This window comes from Bos grunniens, chromosome X (genome assembly GCF_055505025.1).
Source record: "Bos grunniens cultivar Pamir isolate PY7600 chromosome X, Bosgru_T2T1.0, whole genome shotgun sequence".
NCBI lineage: Eukaryota > Metazoa > Chordata > Mammalia > Artiodactyla > Bovidae > Bos > Bos grunniens.
The window spans coordinates 98,714,069-98,736,517 of NC_141194.1; the positions used below are offsets into that span (position 1 = coordinate 98,714,069).

A 22,449-nucleotide genomic window follows, 5' to 3' on the forward strand; every position below is an offset into this window, starting at 1 on the left:
TCAGAGACCTCCAGGACAATATTAAATGCTACAACATTCGAATCATAGGGGTTCCAGAAGAAGAAGACAAAAAGAAAGATCATGAGAAAATACTTGAGGAGATAATAGTTGAAAACTTCCCTAAACTGGGGAAGGAAATAATCACCCAAGTCCAAGAAACCCAGAGAATCCCAAACAGGATAAACCCAAGGTGAAACACCCCAAGACACATATTACTCAAATTAACGAAGATCAAACACAAAGAACAAATATTAAAAGCAGCAAGGGAAAAACAACAAATAACACACAAGGGAATTCCCATAAGGATAACAGCTGATCTTTCAATAGAAACTCTTCAAGCCAGGAGGGAATGGCAAGACATACTTAAAATGATGAAAGAAAATAACCTACAGCCCAGATTATTGTACCCAGCAAGGATTTCATTCAAGTATGAAGGAGAAATCAAAAGCTTCTCAGACAAGCAAAAGCTGAGAGAATTCTGCACCACCAAACCAGCTCTACAACAAATACTAAAGGATATTCTCTAGACAGGAAACACAAAAATGGTGTATAAATTCGAACCCCAAACAATAAAGTAAATGGCAACGGGATCATACTTATCAGTAATTACCTTAAACGTAAATGGGTTGAATGCCCCAACCAAAAGACAAAGACTGGCTGAATGGATACAAAAACAAGACCCCTACATATGTTGTCTACAGGAGACCCACCTCAAAACAGGGGACACATACAGACTGAAAGTGAAGGGCTGGAAAAAGATTTTCCATGCAAATAGGGACCAAAAGAAAGCAGGAGTAGCAATACTCATATCAGATAAAATAGACTTTAAAACAAAGGCTGTGAAAAGAGACAAAGAAGGTCACCACATAATGATCAAAGGATCAATCCAAGAAGAAGATATAACAATTATAAATATATATGCACCCAACACGGGAGCACCGCAGTATGTCAGACAAATGCTAACAAGTATGAAAGGAGAAATTAACAATAACACAATAATAGTGGGAGACTTTAATACCCCACTCACACCTATGGATAGATCAACTAAACAGAAAATTAACAAGGAAACACAAACTTTAAATGATACAATAGACCAGTTAGACCTAATTGATATCTATAGGACATTTCATCCCAAAACAATGAATTTCACCTTTTTCTCAAGTGCACATGGAACCTTCTCCAGGATAGATCACATCCTGGGCCATAAAGCTAGCCTTGGTAAATTCAAAAAAATAGAAATCATTCCAAGCATCTTTTCTGACCACAATGCAGTAAGATTAGATCTCAATTACAGGAGAAAAACTATTAAAAATTCCAACATATGGAGGCTGAACAACACGCTGCTGAATAACCAACAAATCACAGAAGAAATCAAAAAAGAAATCAAAATTTGCATAGAAACGAATGAAAATGAAAACACAACAACCCAAAACCTGTGGGACACAGTAAAAGCAGTCCTAAGGGGAAAGTTCATAGCAATACAGGCACACCTCAAGAAACAAGAAAAAAGTCAAATAAATAACCTAACTCTACACTTAAAGCAACTAGAAAAGGAAGAAATGAAGAACCCCAGGGTTAGTAGAAGGAAAGAAATCTTAAAAATTAGAGCAGAAATAAATGCAAAAGAAACAAAAGAGACCATAGCAAAAATCAACAAAGCCAAAAGCTGGTTCTTTGAAAGGATAAATAAAATTGACAAACCATTAGCCAGACTCATCAAGAAACAAAGGGAGAAAAATCAAATCAATAAAATTAGAAATGACAGTGGAGATATCACAACAGACAACATAGAAATACAAAGGATCATAAGAGACTATTATCAACAATTATATGCCAATAAAATGGACAACGAGGAAGAAATGGACAAATTCTTAGAAAAGTACAACTTTCCAAAACTCGACCAGGAAGAAATAAAAAACCTTAACAGACCCATCACAAGCATGGAAATTGAAACTGTAATCAAAAATCTTCCAGCAAACAAAAGCCCAGGTCCAGACGGCTTCACAGCTGAATTCTACCAAAAATTTAGAGAAGAGCTAACACCTATCCTGCTCAAACTCTTCCAGAAAATTGCAGAGGAAGGTAAACTTCCAAACTCATTCTATGAGGCCACCATCACCCTAATACCAAAACCTGACAAAGATGCCACAAAAAAAGAAAACTATAGGCCAATATCACTGATGAACATAGATGCAAAAATCCTAAACAAAATTCTAGCAATCAGAATCCAACAACACATTAAAAAGATCATACACCATGACCAAGTGGGCTTTATCTCAGGGATGCAAGGATTCTTCAATATCCGCAAATCAATCAATGTAATACACCACATTAACAAATTGAGAAACAAAAACCATATGATTATCTCAATAGATGCAGAGAAAGCCTTTGACAAAATTCAACACCCATTTATGATAAAAACTCTCCAGAAAGCAGGAATAGAAGGAACATACCTCAACATAATAAAAGCTATATATGACAAACCCACAGCAAACATTATCCTCAATGGTGAAAAATTGAAAGCATTTCCTCTAAAGTCAGGAACAAGACAAGGGTGCCCACTTTCACCATTACTATTCAACATAGTTTTGGAAGTTTTGGCTACAGCAATCAGAGCAGAAAAAGAAATAAAAGGAATCCAAATTGGAAAAGAAGAAGTAAAACTCTCACTATTTGCAGATGACATGATCCTCTACATAGAAAACCCTAAAGACTCCACCAGAAAATTACTGGAACTAATCAATGAATATAGTAAAGTTGCAGGATATAAAATCAACACACAGAAATCCCTTGCATTCCTATACACTAATAATGAGAAAACAGAAAGAGAAATTAAGGAAACAATTCCATTCACCATTGCAACGAAAAGAATAAAATACTTAGGAATATATCTACCTAAAGAAACTAAAGACCTATATATAGAAAACTATAAAACACTGGTGAAAGAAATCAAAGAGGACACTAATAGATGGAGAAATATACCATGTTCATGGATTGGAAGAATCAATATAGTGAAAATGAGTATACTACCCAAAGCAATTTATAGATTCAATGCAATCCCGATCAAGCTACCAACAGTATTCTTCACAGAGCTAGAACAAATAATTTCACAATTTGTATGGAAATACAAAAAACCTCGAATAGCCAAAGCAATCTTGAGAAAGAAAAATGGAACTGGAGGAATCAACCTACCTGACTTCAGGCTCTACTACAAAGCCACAGTTATCAAGACAGTATGGTACTGGCACAAAGACAGAAATATAGATCAATGGAACAAAATAGAAAGCCCAGAGATAAATCCACGCACATATGGACACCTTATCTTTGACAAAGGAGGCAAGAATATACAGTGGATTAAAGACAATCTCTTTAACAAGTGGTGCTGGGAAATCTGGTCAACCACTTGTAAAAGAATGAAACTAGAACACTTTCTAACACCATATACAAAAATAAACTCAAAATGGATTAAAGATCTCAACATAAGACCAGAAACTATAAAACTCCTAGGGGAGAACATAGGCAAAACACTCTCTGACATACATCACAGCAGGATCCTCTATGACACACCTCCCAGAATATTGGAAATAAAAGCAAAAATAAACAAATGGGACCTAATTAAACTTAAAAGCTTCTGCACATCAAAGGAAACTATTAGCAAGGTGAAAAGACAGCCTTCAGAATGGGAGAAAATAATAGCAAATGAAGCAACCGACAAACAACTAATCTCAAAAATATACAAGCAACTCCTCCAGCTCAACTCCAGAAAAATAAATGACCCAATCAAAAAATGGGCCAAAGATCTAAATAGACATTTCTCCAAAGAAGACATACAGATGGCTAACAAACACTTGAAAAGATGCTCAACATCACTCTTTATCAGAGAAATGCAAATCAAAACCACTATGAGGTACCATTTCACACCAGTCAGAATGGCTGCGATCCAAAAGTCTACAAATAATAAATGCTGGAGAGGGTGTGGAGAAAAGGGAACCCTCTTACACTGTTGGTGGGAATGCAAACTAGTACAGCCACTATGGAGAACAGTGTGGAGATTCCTTAAAAAACTGGAAATAGAACTGCCTTATGATCCAGCAATCCCACTGCTGGGCATACACACTGAGGAAACCAGAAGGGAAAGAGACACGTGTACCCCAATGTTCATCGCAGCACTGTTTATAATAGCCAGGACATGGAAGCAACCTAGATGTCCATCAGCAGATGAATGGATAAGAAAGCTGTGGTACATATACACAATGGAATATTACTCAGCCATTAAAAAGAATACATTTGAATCAGTTCTAATGAGGTGGATGAAACTGGAGCCTATTATACAGAGTGAAGTAAGCCAGAAGGAAAAACATAAATACAGTATACTAACGCATATATATGGAATTTAGAAAGATGGTAACGATAACCCTGTGTACGAGACAGCAAAAGAGACACTGATGTATAGAACAGTCTTATGGACTCTGTGGGAGAGGGTGGGAAGATTTGGGAGAATGGCATTGAAACATGTGAAATGTCATGTATGAAACGAGATGCCAGTCCAGGTTCAATGCACGATGCTGGATGCTTGGGGCTGGTGAGCTGGGAAGGCCCAGGGGGATGGTATGGGGAGGTTGTGAGGGAGGAGGGTTCAGGATGGGAATTTAAAAAAGAAAAAAAACAAAACAAAACAAAACAAAAAATATTTAAAGATATCATTTAGAAAATCCGTGCTTTTTATTAGAGAGTGAAGTTCACTTAATTATTGGTTTGGGAGTAAAGCTTTAAAATGCCAAATAAATTCCGAATGTCTTCAGTGAATGTATTGGGCAGATTGTGATGTTGCTAAATGTAAGCTTGATTGGGAGTGTGGTGATGGGTTTGAAAAATTTACACCATGATTAATGTTTCTTTTTTTTGCGGGGGGGGGAAGGGAGTTAATTGTTTTTAATAGACATCCAGTTTACTGCTTCATCAGCCCTTTTGCATTTCAGTTTTACTAATAATACTTCTTCTGAAAGTCTTTCCAGAGGCTAAAATGTGTCTGCATGTGTCCTAAAATGTGTCCTCATGATGGAGACCTCAATTCATCAGCCAACTTGAGTTCGGTCAAGGAAATAATAGACTCCCACAGAAGCAAAATTCTCCTTAATGAGCTGTTAATTGTTTACATGTATCAGAAGTTGCCTGATATTTCTTTTAATTTAATGTATTCCTGGCCCTGCTGCTTTGATGGCTTCAGGAAAACTCTTATCATAAAAATGCAGGTGTGCTTAGCAGGTATAATAAAAGTATAATAAAAGTGCAGATGTGCATAGCAGGTTTGTCAGTTGATATGCTCATATCAGCTTAAAAGAATTTCACATTTCTATAAATTAAGAAATGAATCAGTGCTGTGCTGATTCTCTGATTGCCCTCTCTTCATCATTTTCTCTGCAGGCCCAGACTGACTAAGCTATTTTATGGGAGCTGGAGATGACTCATTACCTCACATTACTTTGTCTCACAGATGGCATCATTTTATCTTAGGCACAAAGAGACTGACAAGTGACATTGTTGCAGTGATTTTATTGTATTAGGCTGTGGAGAGCACTGGATGTGATGAATATATAATGTGAGGCTGGAGTTTGCATTTGAGACTTGGGGCTTTGGTAGGATAGAGGGAGATAAAAAGGGAGATTTTCAAAAAGGGCATACAGAGGGTGGAAAGGAAGAAGTGTTAAGAGAGAACGTATTCCTCCATAAGCAAGATAGTATTTTCTATACATCAGGAAATACTGAAGACCCACAGATAGTTCTCAGGATAATCCAGTAATTTGGCACTGAAAAATGGTTTTTAAACCATGCTTAAACTGTTGACCCAAGGCTTTTCAATTCCTGCCTATAGTTATAGATTTGCTGGTAATTTTCATTAAGCCAAGGAACCTAGGGATGCTGTAGGGCTCAGCTAAAGGTTGGCTTCTTGCCAATGCTAAAATGATAGGGCAGTAATTTCCACCATGAGGTCAAATATAAGAATCCTCTAAAATGTTTATGTGTATGTGTGGTTGTGTGAGTGTGTGTGCATGTATGTGTTTATGCGCATGCTTTTCTGATTGCATGTGTGGAAGGAGTAGGAATATGTGGAAATTTAAAAGAAATACAAATTTTATCTGATCAGGTAGGAAGAGTCAAGAATAATTTTGTACTTTATTCTGACATATTCAGGGGTGAAAACTTTCAACTAGGTAGAATCCTCTGTCTAGTTCTTCTGTTGGAGAGCTATATTTTTTGTTATAGGTACTTGCCATTGAGTGAATGGAATTGTCAAAGATTGCTGTTACACAAAAAGGGCCCATTATTCTCAGCAAAGCATGAAAATACCAGCATAATTTACTATCATAGCCAATAACAAAGTGCTCTTTTAAGAAACTTAATGCCACCTGTTAAAACTCAGGTTTTCCAGATCAGAGCCTGAGATGCTTTCCTGCTAGTATATCAGGTATTAATTTTACTCCATCACAAGATTTCTAGATACAAGAAATATCCTATTATTTTCTAAACCAAATTAAATCTGACATGAGGTCCCATTTGTGGGGACTGTAGAATGATCTAATATCACTCATTATCGGATCTCCCGTCCCACCTCCCCAGGGTTATGGGAAAGCTATAGGGGATTATTCAATCCAAAGTTTGAGAAAGTCCCTGAGTTTACCAAGTGGCTCAATGGTAAAAAAAATCTTCCTGCCAATGCAGGAGATGAAGGTGACACGGGTTCCATCCCTGGGTTCAGAAGATCTTCTGGAGAAGGGAATAGGTACCCACTCCCGTATTCTGGCCTGGAGAATCCCATGGACAGAGGACCCCTGGTGGGGTCACAAAAAATTTGACGACTGAGCATGCACACACACAGTGTCTTGGTCCACAAAGTTTCCAAGCCTTCATTTTCCATTGGGAAGGAGAGGTGGTGCTGCTGCTTCTTTGACTGGGGCACAGGATTTGGAACTGGGATGGAAGGACTAGTGTATTCATTCTCTTGATGGAACTCACCTGAGGTTCCATCTCTTCCCTATTGACTTAGGGATTAAAAGCATATGTCCCAGCCCTGTGGGGACACAAGAAGCACAGTCACTTTCCAGTCTCGGAGACTCTCTCATAGACCCAGAGTTGTCTATTTTGTCTGCCTGTCTCTATAAACACTTCTAATTCATCCTGTCTCTCTTTGGGATGATTTTTCATAATCCCTTCCCAGTGAGACATATTTGCCACTTTCTCCAGTGGGAGAGTGGGGCTAGAAATATTGAAATCAGTCTGTTTCATTCACATTATCTGATCCTAATAGCAGTAGTTACCTGAACTCAAAAACAGTGGCTCTTATCACTGCAAAGTGAATAATTGTTCATGACAGAGAGGTAGACAGTGTCTCAGACTAAAAGCTCTTGGAGAGTAATATTCCCAAGACATGGCACCTTTGCACCACTCCCCTCCTTTAAAAAATTAGTGTTCAACTGAAACAGAATCAAAGACATAGAGAACAGACTTGTGATTGCCAAGGGGGAAGGGTGTGGGAAAGGGATGGACTGGAGTTTGGGTTAGCAGATGCAAGTTATTATATATAGAATAGAAAAATAACAAGATCCTACTGTATAGCACAGGGAATTATATTCAATATTCTGTGATAAACCATAATAGAAAAGAATATGAAAAAGAATGTGTATATATACTGGGCTTCCCTGGTGTGGTTCAGTAAAGAATCTGCCTGCCAATACTTGCGAGTGCAGGAGATGCGGATTCACTCCTGGGTTAGGAAGATACCCTAGAGAAGGGAATAGCAACCCACTCAATTATTCTTGCCTGGAGAATTCCATGAATGGAGGAGCCTGGCAGGCTACAGTTCATGGGTTGCAAAGAGTCAGACATGACTTAGTGAGTAAACAACAACAGCAATATATATGTATATATGTAACTGAATCGTTTTTCTGTAAAGTAGAAATTTGTACAGCATTGTGAATCAACTCTACTTCAAAAAAGTAATTTTTTTAAAAATTAATGTTTCTCATTGACTATCAGAATGAAGCTATTCTCACCTCTTCAGCATAGTTTCAACTTACTTTTTCAGGTTTTTTTAGCAGTTTAAAAGATTTTTAAATATAAATTTATTTATTTTAATTGGAGGCCAATTACTTTGCAATATTGTAGTAGTTTTGCCATACATTGACGTGAATCCACTACGGGTGGACATGTGTTTCCCATTCCGAAACCCCGCCCACCTCCCTCCCCATCCCATCCCTCTGGGTCATCCCAGTGCACCAGCCCTGGGATGGGATACAGGGAGCACCCTGTATCATGCATCAAACCTGGACTGGTGATCTATTTCACATATGATAATATACATGTTTCAATGCTATTGTCTCAAAACATCCCACCCTCACCCTCTCCTACAGAGTCCAAAAGACTGTACTATATATCTGTGTCTCTTTTGCTGTCTCATATATAGGGTTATTATTATCATCTTTCTAAATTTCATATATATGCATTAGTATACTGTATTGGTGTTTTTCTTTCTGGCTTACTTCACTGTGTATCAGTTCAGTTCAGTTCAGTCGCTCAGTCGTATGTGACTCTGTGGCCCCACGAAATGCAGCATGCCAGGCCTCCCTGTCCATCACCAACGTGCAAAGTTCACTCTGTATAATAGGCTCCAGTTTCATCCACCTCACTAGAACTGATTCAAATGTATCCTTTGTAATGGCTGAGTAATACTCCATTGTGTATATGTACCACTGCTTTCTTATCCATTCGTCTGCTGATGGGCATCTAGGTTGCTTCCATGTCCTGGCTATTATAAACAGTGCTGCAATGAACATTGGGATACACGTGTCTCTTTCAGTTCTGGTTTCCTCGGTGTGTATGGCCAACAGTGGGAGTGCTGGGTCATATGGCAGTTCTATTTCCAGATTTTTAAGGAATCTCCACACTGTTCTCCATAGTGGCTGTACTAGTTTGCATTCCCACCAACAGTGTAAGAGGGTTCCCTTTTCTCCACACCCTCTCCAGCATTTATTGCTTGTAGACTTTTGGATAGCAGCCATTCTGACTGGCATGAAATGGTACCTCATAGTGGTTTTGATTTGCATTTCTCTGATAATGAGTGATGTTGAGCATCTTTTCATGTGTTTGTTAGCCACCTGTATGTCTTCTTTGGAGAAATATCTGTTTAGTTCTTTGGCCCATTTTTTGATTGAGTCATTTATTTTTCTGGAATTGAGCTGCAGGATCTGCTTGTATATTTTTGAGATCAATTCTTTGTCCATTGCTTCATTTGCTACTATTTTCTCCCATTCTGAATGCTGTCTTTTCAACATGCTTATTGTTTCCTTTGTTGTGCAAAAGCTTTTAAGTTTAATTAGGTCCCATTTGTTTATTTTTGCTTTTATTTCCAGTACTCTGTGACATGGGTCATAGAGTATCCTGCTGTGATTTATGTCACAGAGTGTTTTGCCTATGTTTTCCTCTAGGAGTTTTATAGTTTCTGGTCTTACGTTTAGATCTTTAATCCATTTGGAGTTTATTTTTGTGTATGGTGTTAGAAAGCGTTCTAATTTCATTATTTTACAAGTGGTTGACCAGTTTTCCCAGCACCACTTGTTAAAGAGATTTTCTTTTCTCCATTGTATATTTTTGCCTCCTTTGTCAAAGATAAGGTGTCCATAGGTGTGTGGATTTATCTTTGGGTTTTCTATTTTGTTCCATTGATCTATATTTCTGTCTTTGTGCCATTAACATTACTGTCTTGATGACTGTGATTATGTAGTAGAGCCTAAAGTCAGGCAGGTTGATTCCTCCAGTTCCATTCTTGTTTCTTAAGATTTCTTTGGCTATTCGAGGTATTTTGTATTTCCATACAAATTGTGAAATTATTTGTTCTAGTTCTGTGAAAAATACCATTGGTAGCTTGATAGGGATTTCACTGAATCTATAGATTGATTTGGGTAGTATACTCATTTTCACTGTGTTGATTCTTCCAACCCACAAACATGGTATATTTCTCCGTCTATTTGTGTCCTCTTTGATTTCTTTCATCAGTGTTTTATAGTTTTCTATATATGGGTCTTTTGTTTCTTTGGGTAGATTTATTCCTAAGTGTTTTATTCTTTTCATTGCAATGGTAAATGAAATTATTTCCTTAATTTCTCTTTCAGTTTTCTCATTGTTAGTGTATAGGAATGCAAGGGATTTATGTGTGTGAATTTTATATCCTGCAACTTTACTATATTCATTGATTAGCTCTAGTAATTTTTTGATGGAGTCTTTAGGGTTTTCTATGTAGAGGATCATGACATCTGCAAACAGTGAGAGTTTTACTTCTTCTTTTCCAATCTGAATTCCTTTTATTTCTTTTTATGCTCTGATTGCTGTGGCTAAAACTTCCAAAACTATATTGAATAGTAGTGGTGAGAGTGGGCACCCTTGTCTTGTTACTGACTTTAGGAGAAACGCTTTCAATTTTTCACCATTGAGGATAATGTTTGCTGTGGGTTTGTCATATATAGATTTTATTATGTTGAGGTATGTTCCTTCTAATCCTGCTTTCTGGAGTGTTTTTAATCATAAATTGTTGTTGAATTTTGTCAAAGGCTTTCTCTGCATCTATTGAGATAATCATATGGTTTTTATCTTTCAATTTGTTAATGTGGTGTATTACATTGATTGATTTGTGGATATTGAAGAATCCTTGCATCCCTGAGATAAAGCCCACTTGGTCATTTTGTATGATCTTTTTAATATGTTGTTGGATTCTGTTTGCTAGAATTTTGTTAAGGAGTTTTCCATCTATGTTCATCAGTGATATTAGCCTGTAGTTTTCTTTTATTGTAGCATCTTTGCCAGGTTTTGTTATTAGGGTGATGGTGGCCTCATAGAATGAGTTTTGAAGTTTACCTTCCTCTGCAGTTTTCTGGAAGAGTCTGAGTAGGATAGGTGTTATGTCTTCTCTAAATTTTTGGTAGAATTCAGCTGTGAAGCCGTCTGCTCCTGGGCTTTTGTTTGTTGGAAGATTTCTGATTACAGTTTCAATTTCTGTGCTTGTGATGGGTCTGTTAAGATTTTCTATTTCTTCCTGGTTCAGTTTTGGAAAGTTGTACTTTTCTAAGAATTTGTCCATTTCTTCCAAGTTTTCCATTTTTTTGGCATAGAGTCCTGATAGTATTCTCTTATGATCCTTTGTATTTCTGTGTTGTCTGTTGAGGTTTCTCCATTTTCATTTCCAATTTTGTTGATTTGATTCTTCTCCCTTTGTTTCTTAATGAATCTGGCTAATGGTTTGTCAATTTTATTTGCCTTTGTTGATTTGTGCAATGGTCTCTTTTGTTTGTTTTGCATTTATTTCTGCCCTAGTTTTTAAGATTTATTTCCTTCTAGTAACCCTGGGGTTCTTCATTTCTTCCTTTTCTTGTTGCTTTAGGTGTAGAGTTAGGTTATTTATTTGACTTTTTTTCTTGTTTCTTGAGTTAAGCCTGTATTGCTATGAACCTTCCCCTTAGCACTGTTTTACAGTGTTCCATAGGTTTTGGGTTGTTGTCTTTTCATTTTCATTCCTTTGTATGCATATTTTGATTTCTTTTTTTATTTCTTCTGTGATTTGTTGGTTATTCAGCAGTGTGTTGTTCAGCCTCCATATGTTGGAATTTTTAATAGTTTTTCTCTTGTAATTGAGATCTAATCTTACTGCATTGTGGTCAGAAAAGATGCTTGGAATGATTTCAATCTTTTTGAATTACCAAAGCTGGATTAATGGCCCAGGATGTGATCTCTCCTCGAGAAGGTTCCATGTACACTTGAGAAAAAGGTGAAATTTATTATTTTGGGGTGAATGTCTTATAGATATCAATTAGGTCTAAGTGGTCTATTGTATCATTTAAAGTTTTTGTTTCCTTTTTAATTTTCTGTTTAGTTGATCTATCCATAGGTGTGAGTGGGTTATTAAGGTCTCCCACTATTACTGTGTTAGCTTTTCAGTTTTGTCTCCTGTTCATACTCCTTACTCAGTCAAAATGGACTCTTTTAATCTGAATATTCTGATATCTGATCAGTATCACATGCAGGCCTTTGTTCTTGCTTTTTTGACACAAATGCCCTCCCTTTATATTTGCCTTTTGAGATCCTACTCATTACTCAAAGTTCAGCCAAGATGCTATTTCCTGCAGGGATTCTTTCCTGATTCCTTTTATTTGACTTTCTTTCTCCTTTGAACCTGAGAACGTTTAGTTTGTCCTTGTCTTTTTATAATTCTCATATTCTTACACTGTAGACTGTAGTTGGTTATATTTTTTACTCTAACTTTTCAGTTGGATTGAACATTTCCTGATGGTAGACACTGTGACCAAGGGCTGACTGATTTCTTAGCAAAGTGCCTTGAGATGCTAGATATTTGACAATTATTTTGAAATTAGTTGATCATATCCCAAGCTATTTTTAGGTCAGACATTGTTTTCTCTTTCTTCTCATAGCGCCTCCAGATGTTTAAGGCTCTGTTTTTATACATGTGAATTTCTCCAACATTTTTTTACACCTTGGCCTCCTGCATAGTAAAAACATACCTAGCTGTTTGTACCTGGTTGGTTTTTTTTTTTTTTTTTTAAATTTTATTTTATTTTTAAACTTTACAATATTGTATTAGTTTTGCCAAATATCGAAATGAATCCGCCACAGGTATACCCACGTTCCCCATCCTGAACCCTCCTCCCTCCCCTACCCTCCCTCTGGGTCGTCCCAGTGCACCAGCCCCAAGCATCCAGTACCGTGCATCGAACCTGGACTGGCGACTCATTTCATACATGATATTATACATGTTTCAATGCTATTCTCCCAAATCTCCCCACCCTCTCCCTCTCCCACAGAGTCCATAAAACTGATCTATTGTTTTTGTTAGAGTTCTCCTTGTAGTTTCTGTTCTGATTTTTTATTGACAAACCTTTTCTTTGTCCCTTTTGCTATGTTTCTCTTGGATGTCATTCCATTGTATTGGAATAGAAGAGGTAATTCTAGACTCCACATTTATCTAACTTTTTTAAAAAGTTGACATAAACTTCTAGGCATCACAAAATAATTCTAAAACAAGCAAGCAAGCAAAATAACATTGTAGCTTTTTATTTGAAAGGGGGAAAGAGAACTGTTCCAAACTAGAAGGACCTTAATTTTTACCTTTGTGAATGCTGGCTCCCCTGCTTTTCATACTATTCTTTTCCACCTTGAAAACTCTTATACATGTTCCTGTTCAAGTAACCTTTTTAGTAAAATTAGTTCCATTTGGTGTGTGCTACTACTTTACCTTTTATTAGTACGAAATATAACAAGTATCACATTGTACTGTCTCTTTAAAATACTCCTATTTTTAAAAAAATATTTTATTCATATATAGTTAATTTACAGTGTTGTGTTAATTTCTGCTGTACAGCAGAGTGATTCAGCTATACATATGTTTATGTATGCATTCTTTTTCATATTCTTTTCCATTATGGTTTATCACAGAATATTGAATATAGCTCCCTGTACTATATAGTAGGACCTTGTTATTTATCCATTCTATATATAATAGTGGGAACCTGCTAATCCCAAACTCCCAATTCATTTCTCCTCCAGCCCCCTCTTGCCTGGCAACCAACAGTCTATTCTGTAGGTCTGTGAGTGTGTTTGATAAATAAGTTTATTTATGTCATATTTTGTATTCCATATATAAGTGGTACTATATAGCATTTGTCTTTTTCTTCACTTAGAATGATTATCTCTAGGTTTGTTCACGTTGCTACAAATACTCCTCACTGTTGTAATGAATTATTTTATGAATATTATTTAAACATAGACACTGCCATTAGACTATGATTCCATAAGGTAGATAGCACTTCTCTTTGTCAGTTAAAATCCCAAGTGCTTGCCATTTAATGGACTATTCATAACAGTTTGTTGCATAGGATGTGCCAATATTTCTTTTGTTTACTAACTTTTCTTCCCTATTCAGCCTTACAGTCATTATCTTCATTTTTGTTGTATGCCGAGCACCTAGTTCAGCACCTAAAACATAGACAACACTTAGCATGTGTTTGATAAAAGACATATTAGTGAATTATAAGATATGTGTATCAGGTCTAAAATATTTCTTTCACCAGAGTCATTGCTTTTCAAAGGTATGGTTGGACCCAACTCGTTTTTGTTTCTCTCCAGAATGTAACATAGAACCTAAGGAATTGATGGTAATCAATAAAGATTAAAGAACCTCTAATTCTAAATTCTAATGCTAATCTGCTCTGTATCTCAGTAAATCATTTACTTAGTACATATCAATTCAGTGTTTACTGGGTGGAAGGCCCTTTACTACCTTCTAAATTTTCCTATGTTTCATAAATGAAGAAAATATTTTCTGGATTTTGTATAGTCTGGGATATTATGTAATATTGAAGATACTGCTAGCAATATTTTGAAAGTAGGGAAAGTGTAGCAAATAGTGAACTTGCCGTAACCTGAGTATTTTGGTTAATTTCATATTCATGATAGTTAAATGTTGCCATATACACAGTTTCCATTTCTCAAACCATTGAAATAAAACAACAGAACTTAACCCTAATACTATCATGAGTTCATTTTTTTTGCTTTTGATTTTGAAGGATTTCTGAACACCTGCCAATGCAGGAGTCATAAGAGCCATGGATTAAATCCCTGGGTCAGGAAGATCCCCTGGAGAAGGGCATGACAACCCACTCCAGTATTGTTGCCTGGAAAATACCATGGACAGAGGAGCCTAGTGGATTACAGTTCATAGGGTCGCAAAGAGTTGGACATGACTGAAGAGACTTAGCATGCATGACTGAAGAGACTTAGCATGCATGCACTGGATTTTAGAGTACTTCTGAGGCATGTCAGAACTGGATGATTTGTCACTAGCTTGATTTTCAATCTATAGACCTAGCATGCATAATCTTGGGAAGACAAATCCTTGGTTTTTCTAAGCTAGAGCAATAATGATTTAACCCCATGTACTGCCCCTATGTACTGCTGTGAGGCCCCCATGTAGCAACCTTTCCCAAGCATGTTATACATAAGAAGCAAATCCATACTTTTGGCCAGTGCATAGCCTTTGACTGTGTGGGTAAATTGCTAACAATCTTAGATAAGCCTCTCTATAATACAAAAGGAGAAAAGGTCTGGAAATATAGATATCTGAGCCCTTCTGTGTAAAGAGGTCTGTTGAGAAGTTTAACTCATGCTGTAAAAAGCCAAACAACAAAAAATTGTGTAAAAGAAAACAGTCTCACATACCAAAAGAAAAGAGTTCTGTTTGCACACTATAAAACTTCCAATGTTGTGCCATTAATCACCCCAACAGTTTGCTTTATTCAAAACTAAAAGTCACATGTCATGATCATAATAGCCTGAAGAGGGAGGGAGGAAGGGAGACAACATTAAACATAATCATTATGCAAAAAGTCACTTTATATAACGGGTAATGAACATTTATGATCATCCAGAGACAGAACCTCTGGTGAGAATGAGGCAGTGCTAAATGCATGCTAAACAAATGATAGGTGCAGAATCTTGATTTGAGTTAGTGAAGTCGCTCAGTCGTGTCTGACTCTTTATGACCCCATGGACTGTAGCCCACCAGGCACCTCCCTCCATGGGATTCTCCAAACAAGAGTACTGGAGTGGGTTGCCATTTCCTTCTCCAGGGGATCTTCCCAACCCAGGGATCGAACCCGTGTCTCCTGCATTCCAGGCAGACGCTTTAATCTCTGAGCCACCAGGGAAGTTGAATCTTGATTTAATACCATTTAAAAATAAGCCTCTGTGATGCCAAATGAGTATCTAATTATGAAATATTGTTAACATGTTTCACAAAGAGTGAGAGATTTATTTGAAACCATATTTCCATTGCAAACACAGAGGCCCAGTATTTCAAGAATGAAAAACTTGTTTCCCTATCTGGCTAATATACCCATTTTAATTAATTTAATTGTATTTTATGCATTTACTAATCTCTATGTGGAAAAATGTTCAGGATTAGAATCATCTAATCACCAAATGAAACTATTACTGGTTTCATTTTACATTTTCTTGGTTTTCATATAATCCAAGGAGAGATTTTTTTAAAATCTAAATTCCTTAAAAGTTGAAATAATGAAGTGTACAATATGTACTATTTCTATAAGTAATCCTTATGGATTACTCATGGATTACTGTTAACCTTATAATGGAAGTAAATATTAAAATGCAGACTCTGTTACTGAGGAGATTAAATATGATTTTATTGTAAAACTAGTGAAATTAATCAAAATTTCAATGTTATTCTGACCTTGATATAATGATAATATATGAACACAAGCCATAGTATATGAACACAAGCCATCAACATGTTTTTCATCTTCTATTTTTAGTTTTTCTTTTTTATTTAAGAGAAATGAAATTTGAAGTTAAAATGGGGTATTAGTAAAACTTGTTCATTCTGGAAAAAGCCCCAAGCTATATAGGTCCTGTTTCTGTCGTTAACTAGTATATATGGCTTTGAATAAGTCCCATCTCATTCTAAGTCATTTTTTCATTTATAAGTTTATTCTTGAAATACCAATATTCCATAATTCTAAATACATGAGAAGACTAGGGCTTTGCTCTCCTGACAATACTTAAAGAATGGTAGGAACATCTTATGGTAGGAACATCTGGGTAGGTACTTTACCTGACTGAATTTTTCTTGAAAGTCATTGATGTTGAAATCTCAGTTTCTCTGTGTACCAGTGCCAAATCAAATCTGAGACTGAGTTTTTCATGATGTAGAAGAGAATAGCTATTTGCTTTTCCAGGCAAAAGGGGACACAGTGGTCTCCTGCCCCAACCAGGAAAGATTTGGTTAGGAGTTTTATAGCCATGGTTTTTGGGTGGGGTTGCTAATAAAGATTAGGATGTGTCCAGGCCCTGCACTCCTTTAATCTCGTCTCAGGTGGTCTCCTGATGAGCTTCTCTGGTTATCAAACTGATCTCTGGAATGAAGAATTCTAGCATCTTCCATTTGTTGGGGGAGTTTAGTTCTGTAAAGGCCTCAGATACTGTTATGTGTATCCCTTGAGGTAGAACCAGAATATTGCCCCAAGGCTACACTACTGTTTCTTAACTGCTCTCCCCTTGTCTCTGTGTCCCCTTCCTTCCCTGATTAGCAACTGCTTAAAAGACTACCCTGCCCAGGAGCTCCACAGGATCCTGCTTGGTTTCACTGGGTCAGAGCTGGGTTCCCTTTTAATTTGTTTTCTGAAATTTCCCTAACACCATTTTGGACCCCATATTCTTAATTTAAAACAAATGAGGTGTTTTACAGCTTGTTTTCAATGCTTAACACCTTCAATGAATTAGGTTCCCTAAATAGCTCTCCTTATGGGGCCCTTTTAGAACTAACACCCAAAAAAGATGTCCTTTTCATTATAGGGGACTAGCATGCAAAAGTAGGAAGTCAAGAAACACCTGGAGTAACAGGCAAATTTGGCCTTGGAATACAGAATGAAGCAGGGCAAAGACTAACAGAGTTTTGCCAGGAGAACGCACTGGTCATAGCAAACACCCTCTTCCAACAACACAAGAGAAGAATATACACATGGACATCACCAGATGGTCAACACCAAAATCAGATTGATTATATTCTTTGCTGCCAAAGATGGAGAAGCTCTATACAGTCAGCAAAAACAAGACCGGGAGCTGACTGTGGCTCAGATCATGAACTCCTTAATGCCAAATTCAGACTTAAATTGAAGAAAGTAGGGAAAACCACTAGACAATTCAGGTATGACCTAAATCAAGTCCCTTATGATTATACAGTGGAAGTGAGAAATAGATTTAAGGGACTAGATCTGATAGATAGAGTGCCTGATGAACTATGGAATGAGGTTTGTGACATTGTACAGGAGACAGGGATCAAGACCATCCCCATGGAAAATAAATGCAAAAATGCAAAATGGCTGTCTGGGGAGGCCTTACAAATAGCTGTGAAAAGAAGAGAAGTGAAAAGCAAATGAGAAAAGGAAAGATATAAGCATTTGAATGCAGAGTTCCAAAGAATAGCCAGAAGAGATAAGAAAGCCTTCCTCAGCAATCAATGCAAAGAAATAGAGGAACACAACAGAATGGGGAAGACTAGAGATCTCTTCAAGAAAATTAGAGATACCAAGGGAACATTTCATACAAAGATGTGCTCGATAAAGGACAAAAATGGTATGGACCTAACAGAAGCAGAAGATATCAAGAAGAGGTGGCAAGAATACACAGAAGAACTGTACAAAAAAGATCTTCATGACCTAGATAATCACTATGGTGTGATCACTGACTGAGAGCCAGACATTCTGGAATGTGAAGTCAAGTGGGCCTTAGAAAGCATTTCTACGAACAAAGCTAGTGGAGGCGATGGAATTCCAGTTGAGCTATTTCAAATCCTGAAAGATGATGCTGTGAAAGTGCTGTACTCAATATGCCAGCAAATTTGGAAAACTCAGCAGTGGCCACAGGACTGGAAAAGGTCAGTTTTCATTCCAATCCCAAAGAAAGGCAATGCCAAAGAATGCTCAAACTACTGCACAATTTCACTCATCTCACATGCTAGTAAAGTAATGCTCAAAATTCTCCAAGCCAGGCTTCAGCAATATGTGAACCGTGAACTTCCAGATGTTCCAGCTGGATTCAGAAAAGGCAGAGGAACGAGAGATCAAATTGTCAACATCTGCCGAATCATCGAAAAAGCAAGAAAGTTTCAGAAAAACATCTATTTCTGCTTTACTGACTATGCCAAAGCCTTTGACTGTGTGGATCACAATAAACTGTGGAAAATTCTGAAAGAGATGGGAATCACAGACCACCTGACCTGCCTCTTGAGAAACCTATATGCAGGTCAGGAAGCAACAGTTAGAACTGGACATGGACCAACAGACTGGTTCCAAATAGGAAAAAGAGTATGTCAAGGCTGTATATTGTCACCCTGCTTATTTAATTTAGATGCAGAGTACATTATGAGCAACACTGGGCTGGAGGAAGCACAAGCTGGAATACAGATTGCCTGGGGAAATATCAATAACCTCTGATATGCAGATGACATCACCCTTAAGGCAGAAAGTGAAGAGGAACTAAAAAGCCTCTTGATGAAAGTGAAAGAGGAGAGTGAAAAATTTGGCTTAAAGCTCAATATTCAGAAAATGAAGATCATGGCATCTGGTCCCATCACTTCTTGGCAAATAGATGGGGAAACAGTGGAAACAGTGTCAGACTTTATTTTTTGGGACTCCAAAATCACTGCAGATGCTGACTTCAGCCATGAAATTAAAAGACGCTTACTCCTTGGAAGAAAAGTTATGTGTGGCAAAATCAGTACAATATTGTAAAGTAAAATAAATAAATAAATACTAAAAATAGGCAAGAAAAAAAAAGTAAACTTATGACCAACCTAGATAGCATATTGAAATGCAGAGACATTACTTTGCCAACAAAGGTCCATCTAGTCAAGTCTATGGTTTTTCCAGTGGTCATGTATGGATATGAGAGTTGGACTGTGAAGAAAGCTGAGCACTGAAGAATTGATGCTTTTGAACTGTTGTGTTGGAGAAGACTCCTGAGAATCCCTTGGACTGCAAGGAGATCCAAGCAGTCCATTCTGAAGGTGATCAGCCCTGGGTGTTCTTTTGAAGGAATGATGCTAAACCTGAAACTCCAGTACTTTGGCCACCTCATATGAAGAGTTTACTCATTGGAAAAGACTCTTATGCTGGGAGGGATTGGGGGCAGGAGGATAAGGGGAAGACAGAGATGAGATGGCTGGATGGCATCACCGACTTGATGGACATGAGTTTGAGTGAACTCCGGGAGTTGGTGATGGACAGGGAGGCCTGGCGTGGTGTGATTCATGGGGTCACTAAGTGTCAGACACGACTGAGCGACTGAAATGATGGGGCCTACAGCCCTGAAATTAAAAGTAACTTGCTCCTTGGAAGGAAAGCTATGATAAACCTAGACAGCATATTGAAAAGCAGAGACATCACTTTGCTGACAAAAATCGCTATAGTGAAGCTATGGTTTTTTAAAGTAGTCATATATGAATGTGAGAATTGGACCATAAAGAATGCTGAGCACCGAAGAATTGATGCTTTCAAATTGTGGTGTTGGAAAAGACTCTTGAGAGTCCTTTGGACTGCAAGGAGATCAAACCAGTCAATCCGAAAAGAAATCAACCTTGACTATTCATTGGGAGGAGAGATGCTGAAGCTCTAATACTTTGCCCACCTGATGCAAAGAGCCGAGTCATTGGAAAAGACCCTGATGTTGGGAAAGATTGATGCAGGAAAAGGATTGATGCAGGAAAATAGAGGATGAGATGGTTGGCTGGCATCACTGACTCAATGGATCTGAATTTGAGCAAACTCCAGGAGACAGTGAAGGACAGGAATGCTGCAGTCCATGGGGTTGATAAGAATCGGAATTGACTTAGTGACCGAACAACAAAGAAATGGAATCTGAGAAGGCATTTTTGTCATTAGAGGGTCAATATCCAATACATAGGGACAGATTTCTGCTTTGGTGATGGAAGACACAGTTTTTATGATAGCATTTAGGGTTTCTCACTGTGCCTGGGGTACAACTTGATTATACTTCTTCCACCCCAACCTCAATCCCCACCACCACACAAACACATTCTTTTCAACCTATTAGGTATCTGAAACTATAAACTACAAATCAATATATAAAATAGAAATGTAAAAGTGAATATGTTACCTGAAGACACTGTCTTTCTAGATATGACTTTTATAACTACTGGTCCTCAACTGCTATAATTGTATTAATACTTCTAAAGAATTGAGTTCTTATATAAAGAAAATGTTTCCTTTGATTGCAGTTAGAAACAAATATATTATAATTGAATGTAAATACTTAGAATGACCTTTTCCTTCATATATATTAAGATAGTTTCTTTCATCTGAGAATCACTGGTTATCATCATAAGATTCATAAGGATATCACAAGGATAATGGTAGTAGAGTTAGGAGGAAGAAGTCCAGAAAGAAAAATTATATTCTGTAAACCTTTTTTTTTTTTTTTTTTTTTTTTGTACAAAGGTGCCATTGTATTACAGTCAGAGAAAAAGAAAACTTTCCTCTACCCTTCTAGGTTCTTCAGGCTAGTTAAGTATTCAATTGACATGAGACAGATTGAAAGGAAAAAATCAAATTTACATTAATATATACAGAAACCCCACATATATGAGATCATCAGAGATCCCACATTCATGAGAGGCTCAGAGACAGACAGGTAACATTATATATATATATATATATATATATATATATATATATATATGCCATCTTGAGCTGCAGAATAGGATAGGGGCCTGAGACTTTCAAGGACAGGTGGGTCATTCACAGGACCATGGTGTTAACAAACAAAGTTCATATGTTTAATGCACTGTGAGGCCAAATAAACTGAAATACTGGAATCTGGAGCAGTGTGCTGTGTGTTAAGTTGCTTCAATCATGTCTAACCCATGAACTATAGCCTGTCAGGCTCCTCTGTCCAAGGGATTCTCCAGGGAAGAATACTGGAGTGGATTTCCATGCCCTCCTCCAGGAGATCTTCCTGACTCAGGGACTGAACCTACATCTCTTATGTCTCTTGCATTGTCAGGCAAGTTCTTTACCACTAGTGCCACCTGGGAAGCCCAATCTGAAGCAGAGAAAGGTTTATTGCAGGGCCATGCAAGGAGCTCATTCTCAAAACCCCCAAACTCTGCAATGGACTTGGGGGAAATTTTTTATAGGCAAAATTTGAGATTAGGGCTGCAAGTTGTGTGGCTTTCTCCTGATTGGTTGGTGGTAAAATAATAGGGTGGTCCTCTAGGAGTCTTGTGTTCAGTTTGAAGTTACCAGTCTCAACCTGGCAGGGAAGCCTTAGTTCCTGCTGAAGAGCTCAAAGATATTATCATGTATATTCCTTGAGGAGTAACCAGAACCCTGCCCTAAGGCTGTATCCCCACTTGACTATTCCTCCCCCATTTCTGCCTCCCCTCCCTTCCCTGATGAGCAGCTGTTTGAATCTGCCCTTTGAAACTCGAGGAAGGTCATGGAAGCTGAATAAAGCCTATTTCCTACAAACAAGAAGCAGGGCATACAGAAAGGATTTGTACCCAAAAGTTTTGTTGGGTCATACTTGGCTTCAGTAAGAAAAGCAGATGTCTGGTGGTTAGATGTTTGCCTGGCTATACAGTTGGTAGATAAATTTTTTCTCTGATAATAACTCTTTTTTTTTTTTTTTTCTGGGAAAATCCCCAATTTAAATTCTTCTAGGTAGTTACATGCATACTAAGTCACTTCAGTTGTGTCCAACTCTTTGTGACCCTATGGACTGTAGCCCACCAGGCTCCTCTGTCCATGGGGATTCCCCAGGCAAGAATATTAGAGTGGGTTGTCATGCCCTCCT

General features: G+C 37.5%; 1 pseudogene; it reads left to right on the forward strand.

Moving 5' to 3' along the window:
• Positions 1–22,449, forward strand: part of LOC147340957 (uncharacterized) — a 137,966-nt pseudogene that overhangs the window by 17,117 nt on the left and 98,400 nt on the right.